This window comes from Lissotriton helveticus, chromosome 3_1 (assembly GCF_964261635.1).
Source record: "Lissotriton helveticus chromosome 3_1, aLisHel1.1, whole genome shotgun sequence".
NCBI classification, from domain to species: Eukaryota; Metazoa; Chordata; class Amphibia; order Caudata; family Salamandridae; genus Lissotriton; species Lissotriton helveticus.
The window spans coordinates 1794242821-1794255086 of record NC_136061.1 but is presented as its reverse complement, the minus strand read 5'-3'; the positions used below and the strand labels follow the sequence as shown (position 1 = coordinate 1794255086).

The 12266-nt window shown below is 45.9% G+C and overlaps 1 long non-coding RNA gene across 1 annotated transcript in view; it reads left to right on the top strand.

Moving 5' to 3' along the window:
* LOC144825155 (uncharacterized) overlaps positions 1-8079 on the top strand; it is a 79935-nt gene extending 71856 nt beyond the window's left edge. Inside the window, exons 2-3 of the long non-coding RNA XR_013609303.1 lie at positions 6673-6771; positions 7792-8079. This is a non-coding gene — a long non-coding RNA (uncharacterized LOC144825155). The remainder of the gene's footprint in view (positions 1-6672; positions 6772-7791) is intronic.
* Positions 8080-12266: the final 4187 nt, after the last annotated feature.

The following is a 12266-nucleotide window of genomic DNA, read 5'->3' as shown; positions in this document are numbered from 1 at the left end:
GAACTCTGGGTTAAACCAGCAACGTTCCATGATATTATTTTTAAGTTATCGCTAAAAATCTGGATTTATTCTAGATGTAAGACCAGATTTATTCGACAGAATAGAGGGTAGCCAGCTCCACTCGAAATCAGCGTCTTTTACCCTAGTTTGTTTTATCGGGAGCGGGTTATTAACTGTCACCTGCCGCTTATTTTTTAATATACGTGTTTTCAACTCTTCAGTCTTTACAGGAAGACTGCCCGAGGGATATGCATTTGAGCCCTGATAGGTTAACAACCCTTGGCAACTTTGGTCGTCTATTTTGACCGGTATAAAAGGATCGACATCGATTCCTCCTATTTGAAATTCTTCTGACCACTGTAGAATGTGATTTAGTACCAATTTAGAGTAGAATTTTACACGTGCTATCTTTCCATTTTTCGAATTTATTAGTTTTACAACATCTATGTCTACCGATTGTATTAATTTTAGACTCTCTATTTCCTGAAAACAATTAACTAGAGCAGATCTATTTAAAATAAGATCTGGATCAAAGATGGGAATAAAATCAAGAAAGAGAGTCTCTACATTTTCACTAATTTTGGGGCCTGTCTTAGATGTGGTTTCAGATGAAAAAGGGATAGCCATGGGATTAAGAGTCACTCTTGAAATAGAATCAGAGACAGGGATTACATTTAGATAGTTTACAAAGGTACGCTGAACATCAGAATATTGCTGGTTTGTATGGCATAATAGTTCTTGTTGAACTACTGTGGAAATCACCTTTGGACTTGCCACTTGTTCATGCGGTGAATTAAGATCCAAATCCACAAGATTGGAATTATTCAATGGGGAATCTTTATCATTTTCAAAAGTAATTTTCCGTTGCCTCTTTTTGTAAAATCTACGATTTGGTTTTCTTTTTTTACAACGTTGTTTTTTTGATACTATTATTTCGGATTTATTCTCTTCTAGTGGAGGAACTTTGTCCGATAGAGCCAGTTGATTTAATGTTTCTTTATTTGATTGAGGGAAAAAAATGGGAAAAATAGGGGGTAAGGTATTAGACTCATTATTCTCTATAGATGGAGATATCTTGATCTCTTGACTAATAAGAGCAGCACAATTGTTTTTAATTAGATTCTCATTCCTTTGGGTGGAAGATTGAATCGGGGCTATAAGGTCCGTATTAATCTTATCCAAGGGATCAGACGTAGTAGATAGATCAGTAATTATTTTATCCTTTATTTCGTTTTGTTCTTCCTTACTTAAATTTTTTGGGGAATTTATTATTTTTGGATAGATGATATCTTCCAATCCTGTATGGTTACTCAAAAGTGCCTTTAGGATCAAGGTTACTGTATCAAATACGTTGTCTGACCCATTTACTAATTTTTCCAAGAGCATTAAAAAAGATGAAATAAGTCGCTCTAGGGCAGTTAAAGAATCAGAGATTACATTATTTTCTCGTGCATATAAATTTTGACGATCATTATCTTGATTTTGGTCGTGGGAGGGGCTAACAAATAAATTCATTTCGGGGGTAGAAAAGTCAGAATTTTTTGAAGGTGTGCTGCTGAAGAGATGTAACACAGGAGTGGCCATGGTATCCTGTCGAGTGGTAAGAGTCTGAATTAAAACTTTCTGGGACTCAAGATTAATATCAGGGAGAGTATAGTCCTCAGGAGGGATATGCAGCGAAGTAGACGAACCAGGACACATTTTTTGATCATTGGTTAAAAGAGGGGAAAGATTATGAACTATTGCTATTACTGGAGAACCTTGATCTACCACTTTTGTTGCCTAATTTTGGGCTTCTGGAAGGAAAACTATGTCTTGTTCTTGGTTCTTATAGGTTAAAACATCAGAATGGAATGGGGCAGTAACACCTGGCAAAGTACTATCTCTTTTATTAGTATGGAAGTCTTGTACCTGTTCTTTAGTACTAATAATAGTATCTTCAATAAGGACTTCTTCTCGATCCACTTTATCTTTACCCTTATCCCATAGAGAATATAGTTGGCATGTACTTTTTACTTGTAGGGCTGGCCCATTTCTATTTCGCAATGGGTTAGATTTAGTTTTAGAACAGGCTCTACCGACTACCACTCGCCCGGATCTTAATTTCTTAGTAGTCATCTTATATGAGAGGAGAGTAGGCAAATGTGGATCACAATAAAATCCAATAAATAGCAATAATAAAATATAAAAAAGAGATACTGGATACTACCGCAATCTAAATAAAAGGGAGACTAAAGGGATGTGGCCCAGCCCAGCCTCTATCAGTCTCTGTCGGTCACAGTCGGTCCCGCCCTTGTCCCGGGCTTCTCCCGGCGCCCCCTCCCGCGCGCTCCCGCGCAGCGGGACCTATCACCCGCTTATAGGCTAGTGGGGCTGACAGGGGAGGGGCCAGCAGGGAGAGCGCCCCAGCTGGTGCCGATTGGGGGTGGTTGCTCGTGCTCCTGGGACTGGTAGTCCTGCACAAGCAACGCGCTCGCAGCCCTGCTGATTCAAACTTCCCCAGTGGTAACCAGATGGTATCTTTGTAAATCTGCCTTGCACGAAGCGGGACCCGCGCAGCGGGTACCGCGAGCAGTGGGCTTCAAGAGCTGGGAGTATTTCAAATGGCAGCAAGTCCAGTGAATAAGCAACAGCAACTAAGAGGAATCCGCTGGTTAGCCTCAGTGAAGGATTTTAATACAAGTTCCAGCGAGGGAGGGGCCAGCAGGGAGAGCGCCCCAGCTGGTGCCGATTGGGGGTGGTTGCTCGTGCTCCTGGGACTGGTAGTCCTGCACAAGCAACGCGCTCGCAGCCCTGCTGATTCAAACTTCCCCAGTGGTAACCAGATGGTATCTTTGTAAATCCGCCTTGCACGAAGCGGGACCCGCGCAGCGGGTACCGCGAGCAGTGGGCTTGAAGAGCTGGGAGTATTTCAAATGGCAGCAAGTCCAGTGAATAAGCAACAGCAACTAAGAGGAATCCGCTGGTTAGCCTCAGTGAAGGATTTTAATACAAGTTCCAGCGAGGGAGGGGCCAGCAGGGAGAGCGCCCCAGCTGGTGCCGATTGGGGGCGGTTGCTCGTGCTCCTGGGACTGGTAGTCCTGCACAAGCAACGCGCTCGCAGCCCTGCTGATTCAAACTTCCCCAGTGGTAACCAGATGGTATCTTTGTAAATCCGCCTTGCACGAAGCGGGACCCGCGCAGCGGGTACCGCGAGCAGTGGGCTTGAAGAGCTGGGAGTATTTCAAATGGCAGCAAGTCCAGTGAATAAGCAACAGCAACTAAGAGGAATCCGCTGGTTAGCCTCAGTGAAGGATTTTAATACAAGTTCCAGCGAGGGAGGGACCAGCAGGGAGAGCGCCCCAGCTGGTGCCGATTGGGGGTGGTTGCTCGTGCTCCTGGGACTGGTAGTCCTGCACAAGCAACGCGCTCGCAGCCCTGCTGATTCAAACTTCCCCAGTGGTAACCAGATGGTATCTATGTAAATCCGCCTTGCACGAAGCGGGACCCGCGCAGCGGGTACCGCGAGCAGTGGGCTTGAAGAGCTGGGAGTATTTCAAATGGCAGCAAGTCCAGTGAATAAGCAACAGCAACTAAGAGGAATCCGCTGGTTAGCCTCAGTGAAGGATTTTAATACAAGTTCCAGCGAGGGAGGGGCCAGCAGGGAGAGCGCCCCAGCTGGTGCCGATTGGGGGTGGTTGCTCGTGCTCCTGGGACTGGTAGTCCTGCACAAGCAACGCGCTCGCAGCCCTGCTGATTCAAACTTCCCCAGTGGTAACCAGATGGTATCTTTGTAAATCCGCCTTGCACGAAGCGGGACCCGCGCAGCGGGTACCGCGAGCAGTGGGCTTGAAGAGCTGGGAGTATTTCAAATGGCAGCAAGTCCAGTGAATAAGCAACAGCAACTAAGAGGAATCCGCTGGTTAGCCTCAGTGAAGGATTTTAATACAAGTTCCAGCGAGGGAGGGGCCAGCAGGGAGAGCGCCCCAGCTGGTGCCGATTGGGGGCGGTTGCTCGTGCTCCTGGGACTGGTAGTCCTGCACAAGCAACGCGCTCGCAGCCCTGCTGATTCAAACTTCCCCAGTGGTAACCAGATGGTATCTTTGTAAATCCGCCTTGCACGAAGCGGGACCCGCGCAGCGGGTACCGCGAGCAGTGGGCTTGAAGAGCTGGGAGTATTTCAAATGGCAGCAAGTCCAGTGAATAAGCAACAGCAACTAAGAGGAATCCGCTGGTTAGCCTCAGTGAAGGATTTTAATACAAGTTCCAGCGAGGGAGGGACCAGCAGGGAGAGCGCCCCAGCTGGTGCCGATTGGGGGTGGTTGCTCGTGCTCCTGGGACTGGTAGTCCTGCACAAGCAACGCGCTCGCAGCCCTGCTGATTCAAACTTCCCCAGTGGTAACCAGATGGTATCTATGTAAATCCGCCTTGCACGAAGCGGGACCCGCGCAGCGGGTACCGCGAGCAGTGGGCTTGAAGAGCTGGGAGTATTTCAAATGGCAGCAAGTCCAGTGAATAAGCAACAGCAACTAAGAGGAATCCGCTGGTTAGCCTCAGTGAAGGATTTTAATACAAGTTCCAGCGAGGGAGGGGCCAGCAGGGAGAGCGCCCCAGCTGGTGCCGATTGGGGGTGGTTGCTCGTGCTCCTGGGACTGGTAGTCCTGCACAAGCAACGCGCTCGCAGCCCTGCTGATTCAAACTTCCCCAGTGGTAACCAGATGGTATCTTTGTAAATCCGCCTTGCACGAAGCGGGACCCGCGCAGCGGGTACCGCGAGCAGTGGGCTTGAAGAGCTGGGAGTATTTCAAATGGCAGCAAGTCCAGTGAATAAGCAACAGCAACTAAGAGGAATCCGCTGGTTAGCCTCAGTGAAGGATTTTAATACAAGTTCCAGCGAGGGAGGGGCCAGCAGGGAGAGCGCCCCAGCTGGTGCCGATTGGGGGTGGTTGCTCGTGCGCCTGGGACTGGTAGTCCTGCACAAGCAACGCGCTCGCAGCCCTGCTGATTCAAACTTCCCCAGTCGTAACCAGATGGTATCTTTGTAAATCCGCCTTGCACGAAGCGGGACCCGCGCAGCGGGTACCGCGAGCAGTGGGCTTGAAGAGCTGGGAGTATTTCAAATGGCAGCAAGTCCAGTGAATAAGCAACAGCAACTGCAACTAAGACACCTAGTCAGTCATGCAAAGAATCAATCACACTCCCATTTCCTCACCTATACAGTTATACACACAACACCTCACTTATTCAAACATATACTAACACATACTTACTCTCTTATACAATCACTGATACAAGTACACACTCGTCCATACAGCCACTCTCACAATCACTGACTCTCATGTATAGTCATTTATATGCTCCAACTCTGAAATACATTGCCTTTTACATATGTAGTTACTTGGACATGCACACTGAGACATCCAATCTCTCACCAACACACCTATACACACACTCACCCGCCCATACAGCTGTTTACACATGCACTCTTGAACCCATACACCCAGTGAATCAACCACTCACACATCAATGCACAGCGTCGAACACCTACCAGCCAGCCACAGCCACACACACACTCAGTCTCTCATACAAATACTCAGGCAACCAATCAATACCCCATTAGGACCCTCATGTAGCTACTGATCAACACATGCAGCAGCTTACACAACAACGGACATACTGATGCTCACATTCAGACAGTTTAGTCACTAACCCATGCCTTCAGTAAGACACATTTAAACACTCACTTATACAGTCAGTCACACACCTACTAAATCCTTCATCCAGACACTTATACGCCGACTCATTCTTCAATACACCTTGGCCAATATATATAAAACATATTAAACTTTACAGAAACACACAGTCCCTGGATGATGTCATCAGTGATGTCATTTGGGATGTCATCAGTGTTGTCACTGACCATGTCATGAATGACGTAATATGTGACATCATCAGCAGTGCATTGCGGGGGGCGCGAGTTATAGTTAGATGAACTTACTATAACTGGGGAATTTCTATTGTTTTGTATAAGTGAAATGTTCAAATAACTATAACGTCCCTGAAACTAATGTTTTTTTCAGTGAATATATATATATACATATACATACATACATGCGCGCGCACACACACACACACACACACACACACACACACACGCACACCCACACACACACACACACTCTCTCTCTCTCTCTCTCATAATATCAAAAGACAGAACGAGAAGAAGTTTGCTACTAAAGCTACAAGGAACTATGCTAATAGTGCTCAGAGGATTATCATGAATGACGGGGGCCACAAGTTGGCTGAAGTTGGGAACATAAAAGATGCCTCAATTTCAGTTTTTGATTGCTAAGAAAATGTGTCATATAAAATTTGTAAAAACAAGCTTCAACCTGACCAGGTACAATGATCAACTGTTATTTCTAACTTGTCTTCCCCTCCAGCGGAGGAAGGGCATTAACGTCTAAATAAAGTAGGCCTCTGTGGAATGTCACATGGGTTGCTGCGTCTTGTAACTCGAGCCCTAAGAATGCTTACACTGCTCAACCTTTTAAAAGTGCAATAAATGCTCTGCCATAAAGTAAACCTAATATTGGATATTTTCCTTCTAATGGGACAGTTACTGATACTTTAGAAGAAAGGCAGGCTGACCTTCTGCTAAACTCGTGCGCTGTGCTTTTTTTCTCCCAATAGGCCAAGGTCATTGGCAGGGGGCTTGGGGAGAACGAATTCGTCAGGGATTGAGAACACAGTGAACAAGTTAGAGTTTACCCAGCTCTGCAGTTTCGAGAGGTACTGTCATATATGTTGCTGCTTCTTGTCGAGGCGTAGAAAAATGTAGAAATATATATTTGATATTTATTTTATTGTATAACGCGGGAAACCTTTCTGGGGCATATCATTTATGTTTAAAGGGTAAAAACAATGGTATCTCTGCTAGGGTGACAGAGGAGTAAGCCTTGTTAACTTCAGAAAGGCAGACTGGATGAAACACCAGTCATTTCACTGCATTGACTTTACATTTTTTGGCTGATCCTTTTTTCATTGGCTACATTACATATATGAAATGATGTGTATGTGTTTGCAGTGACTAATCAATGTTTTTATTCTGTAATGTTCGTTGTAGCTTTGTTGTTAATGTCCGTCGCGATTAGTAATGTTTTTCATTAAAACAAATAATGGCTTCTACAGGTTGTAAGATAATAGATGAAATCGAATAAATTGCAGTCATCCTGCAACGATCCTACTTCACTGCCTTACGTGGCTGGAGATTTATTTATATCGGATTATGGTTTGAGAACAACAGGGTAAAGTTTAATGGTGTTTACCTCATTCCTTGTAATCTTTTGGTGTTTACTCAAGGGTCTGTGCAATAGCAAGCACTGATTCTCTGTAGTAGCAGCCATCTTGTGGTGATGGACCTACGAGGAGACCAGGAGGGATGCAGCTGGGGCATATGAGTCCGTCTTCACACCTGGCGACGCCGCTGCTTAAATCCAACAATCTTCCATACTTTTGTACCAATTTCAGATCTCTTTTCCCGATCTGGCAGTCAGACTTGGCGTGAGGCTGCCCCTTGCACATGCAGTGTGTCCGCTCAAAAGGGCAGCCACCTTAGTGCCACATTAGGCACATCTCCACGTCTAGTTGTGGGGACCCCCGGGGAGTCCCTAAAGTCCGGCGCAGATTCTGCATCACTTCCGGCGCATCGGAGGGTTGGGACGATGTACTTATACTTACCCCCTCCCATCTGGCTGTCCTTTTGGTTCCTCCTGGTCACACAGTCTGTTAACTTGTTCATTTGTGTTGCAGGCGGAGTTACAGGGCGATCTGGAGGCTGAATGGTACATAGGGGTAACCTCATCAGGAGCACAATAGGGGTGCAGAAGCCAAACAACCCCAGGAGAATTACAGCAGGACCCTGGCGGAAAGCGGCTGCGCCTCGCTAGTTCTTCGGGCGGTTGTAAGCCTAAGCAAGTGGGGGCTTACTTGGACATGCTCTGCCCCATAAAAAGCGTGAGTAAAGGGATGGGCTGGTGGTCCACTGTATTTAAGGGGGGTAATCCCCAAAAAATGGTAGCACTAATTGGGTTGGCCACGGTGCAGGTGGGCAGGGCTGCTTAGCTTAGTCACCGCTGCCTGCCCTTGGATCGCCCGAGAGTTAAACCACCACGTTGGCATATATTTCTTGTGTGAAATAAACCTGCAGCAAAATGTTTTTCCAACAAACATGTCTTGTGTGTTTATTGTATTGCTGTGCATGCTATGTTCTTCTTGAGGGGGGAGGTTGCCTTTATTGGCACTATTGAGCTGCGCTTGAGACATTGGATTGTTGCTGAGTTCGGCCTTGGTGCCTGCGCACCTGCGGGCTGAGTCATGGATGGCGGTCTTCTTAAAACGGTTCGATGTTTTGAGTCGTGGTTGATGTGGATAATATTATTGACTTATTGACTTTTTGTCAGTTTGAAAGTATCTTTTTCTGTAAATGGAGGGGATTGCTTTCTCATGATGGTCAAGGTGGTGAAGGAGGTTTACAGACAGTGACAGATTCTGGGTACCTGATAACGAACGGCCTGATAATTCCGATAGGGGCGGTAGCGGAAGTTACTGCTAACCCCATCGGAATGATATGATGCTGGATTACTGAAACTCCGTAATGTTTCACCTGGAAATGTCACCTGCTGCAAGCAGGCAACGTTTGCAGGTGAAAACCCTAGCATAATATGCATCAAATTTAATGACTTCCTTTCCACCCACAAAAGCTCTAGTGGCATTCCTGTTTTATTGTTTCTTCAATCTATATGTCATCTTTAAGATGTTGTTTTTATATTATTGCAATTGTGTAATACTGGAAAAAAACAATTGAGAAGCCCTGAATTGACTTCTTGTTAATAATAAGTATACTTTTTTTTCTCCTTCGTTGCTTTTTATCACTTTTATTGTCAATTCGCCATCTAAAAATGTTCTTGCAGACACGTTAGCCTTTACAAGTGTCAGTAATAGTTTAGTTGGTTTGAAAATTGAAGACGACAATAGATCCACGTTTGCATTATTCTGCCATCTAGTGTAAATATCTGGAACTGTACTTGAGAACTTCTTGAAAATGTTTTCAAAAGTGAATATCAATTTAAGGTATTTCCAGACCAGATCAGTCACCTCTATGGCCAAAATCTCACAGTACTCCTTAGTGGCATTTTCAGATTATTTTCCAAGTAATCAAAAACAGCCATCACACTATATATACCACTATATATATACCACATGTATTTTACAGATCAATATGCTTTCAACGTACTTTAATGGGTGCTTTCAATGAATGGCCGAATTTACTTAGCTCTCTCCTTTCTGTGATACCGGTTGAAGAGATGGTGAGAGTACCCTTGTCAGTTGATATAGTGCAACTCATTAGAAGCCCCTTGCGCCGCGGGAGCTGCACTTCTAATATTGAAAAAAGTGATGTATCTGCAGCGCAAGGGGCTTGTAAATAAGCCCCAAGGTGAGCCACAACATGCAACATTGCAAAATGCCTTAAAAAAAGAAATAACGAGTACAAGTAAGGAAGGCACCAAGGACAGGGCACAACGAGAGAGTGCAGCACAAACAACTCTGCAAGGAAATACATAACAAAACAATCTGCATAAGAAAGAACCACGAAGGAGCCATTTTAGGTTGAAGGACGTCACACTCCAGATGGGAAAACAAGCAACCACAAGTTTTGGCCTACTTGGGTCTCATCAGTGAGGTGCAACAAGGGTCCAATAGCATAACGAACAAAGGACCCATGTCATGGCATGCCTGCCATATCAAGGGCGTCTACTGTAAAAGCAACAAAGTGATGTGTTGAATGCCTGAATTAATCTCAGCCACTGTCGAATGCTCAGACTGCATTCCAGTGCATCGATGAACTGGAATGCAGCCAGAGTAATTGCCAGTGGCTGTGGTTATTGCAAGTATTCCACTTATCACGTTTGTTTATATTTCCAAGTCATTTCAATGTTGACACATTGGACCAATCCCCAGGCTCCGTAACATATACCAGAATGGACATCTTAGCAATATCTAATGTGTCAGAGAAGCCCGCCTGTCACTTATAAGTGGCAACACTGGCATGTAGGAGCTGCTGTGTGATACTTCTTCAGCGGGCGTCCAACCCACAAGACCCCCACAGCACCACAAGCTCCCCAGCCAGCACCCATACAGTGTGCCAGAGGGAGCTGGCAATGATTTTTTTAAATGGGAACCCCAGTGCCCACCCGAGGCTCCACAACATACTCAAATGTTAGCGCCGTGGTTGAGCCCCAAGGCTCCCGCAGTCCCTGCTATTGCCCCAGCCAGCACTCATACCAGGTGCTGGCAGGAGCAGGCAAAGCTTTTTAAAGTGAGTGACCTGGTTCTCACCCAGAGCACCCATGGTAAGCCTAATCGTTGGGGCCGTAGTGGGAACCCCAATACCCCTGTGGCCCTTTCCAGCTCCCCGGCCAGGGCTCATTATGGTGTGGGCAGGAGCCCTCTTTTTATTTTGCTCCCACCTGGGTGGGAGCAGCTTTTTTCTCAGCTTCCGCCTGGGGGCAGGGAGCAAAGTTGTGTTTCCTGCCCTGGAGAGTTTGGGTAGGAAATAGTTTATCTTAACTACCCTCTCGGGGCTACTTAGGCTGAGCCTGACTTCCTCGCGCTGCGGTAAGGGGTAGTGGCAGTACCTTCTGACCCGCTAGCTCGCCAGAGGCTTTAGCACTGAGCCTGCGCTCCAACTAATTTGTGACTGTGATTGCCTGAATGCATTTTAAAATCTGTGATTGAAAACGGAATTTTAGACTTTTTAAAATGTGCTATTTCGCATTGCTCACACTCACTATCACCACACTTATCTTGTTTGGTGTAACGCTGCCATAGGAGACGCATTTCTGACCACTGATTCGTCTTCCCTCTGATTGCAAGGGGGAGGACACCACTTCCTGCTTCGAACTGCTTGGCGGTTAGCGCTCTAGCAGCTGGGTCTCTCGGGGCTACTTAGCCCTCGCCTCTTTGTGAGCGCGCAGCGATCGCGCGCAGTGGAGCCGAAGCTACGCCGAAGAGTAGCCAAAGAGTGGCCCGTCTGCGCCCGTCCGCGGCAGGACGGGGCCAGGGGCCACTCACTCTGCTCTATTTTCTATCTTCTCTATCTTTTATTATTTTATTATTCACTATGGCCTTTTCAAAGGATACACGCCTTATGTACACCTCACAATCCCTACTAGCTCTCCGACCTCAGGGACAACCAAGGTGTGCACGTGACAATTGGCCATCCCCTGAAGGCCCGTTCTCTTGTCTTCAATGTAGACTACAAGCCACTTCTGATTCCATTATCACTGGTCTCATAAGGACCACTAATACTAACACTGAAACGAAAGGCTGGAAAAGCTTTCTTCTAAATGTTCGGTCACTTCCTCGCCATCATGACGAGATCTGGGACACTATCCAGAGCCTCAAACCAGAAATATGTTTCCTTACGGAAACCTGGCTGAAACCCCACACTGCTCCTTCCATAACTCTGGGTATCCCTCAGGGATATAAAATTTTAAGACTGGATCGCCCAGTAAAAACTGGTGGCGGAACCGCCATTATCTATAAAGAAAAGCTCCATATCACAGTGTTAGAACAAACAATTCTGCCTACTATGGAAATTATGATTTCTAAAATTAATACTAGATCTAAGGATCACTGGAGAGGCGCCCTAGTATACCGACCCCCGGGCCCTAATGCTGGCTTTTCACTAGCTTTAACGGAAATACTAGCCCCATATATGAGAGCTAAAGAAAATTTCATCCTGCTTGGAGATTTTAATTTTCACGCAGACGTAGCTGAAGACTCTGATACCAAACTTCTTCTAGCTGACCTTGCTCTTCTGGGTCTCCACTTAAGAAACAGTGGCCCCACCCACAGGAAAGGCCACACTTTGGATTTAATATTCACCAACCATCCCTCGATACAATGCCACCCCCCTAAGTCTATTAACTGGTCTGACCATAGTATGCTGGAATTCTCCTTTTTACAACTAACTAAACCCTCTGATCCCCCTATCACCTTGAGCATTAAACGGAGACCATGGCATAAAATCACCCCGGACTCTTTTGAGCAAGTCTGGAGAGAACCTACTATTTCTGATTCTGATAATACAGAATCGGCTCTATCCAAACTAAATAATACTCTTTTGGATACCATAAACTTATTAGCCCCACAAAAGATAGTCAAACAATCCTCATCTGCCAAAAAAGAAACATGGTACACCGAAACCCTAAAAATAGATAAAC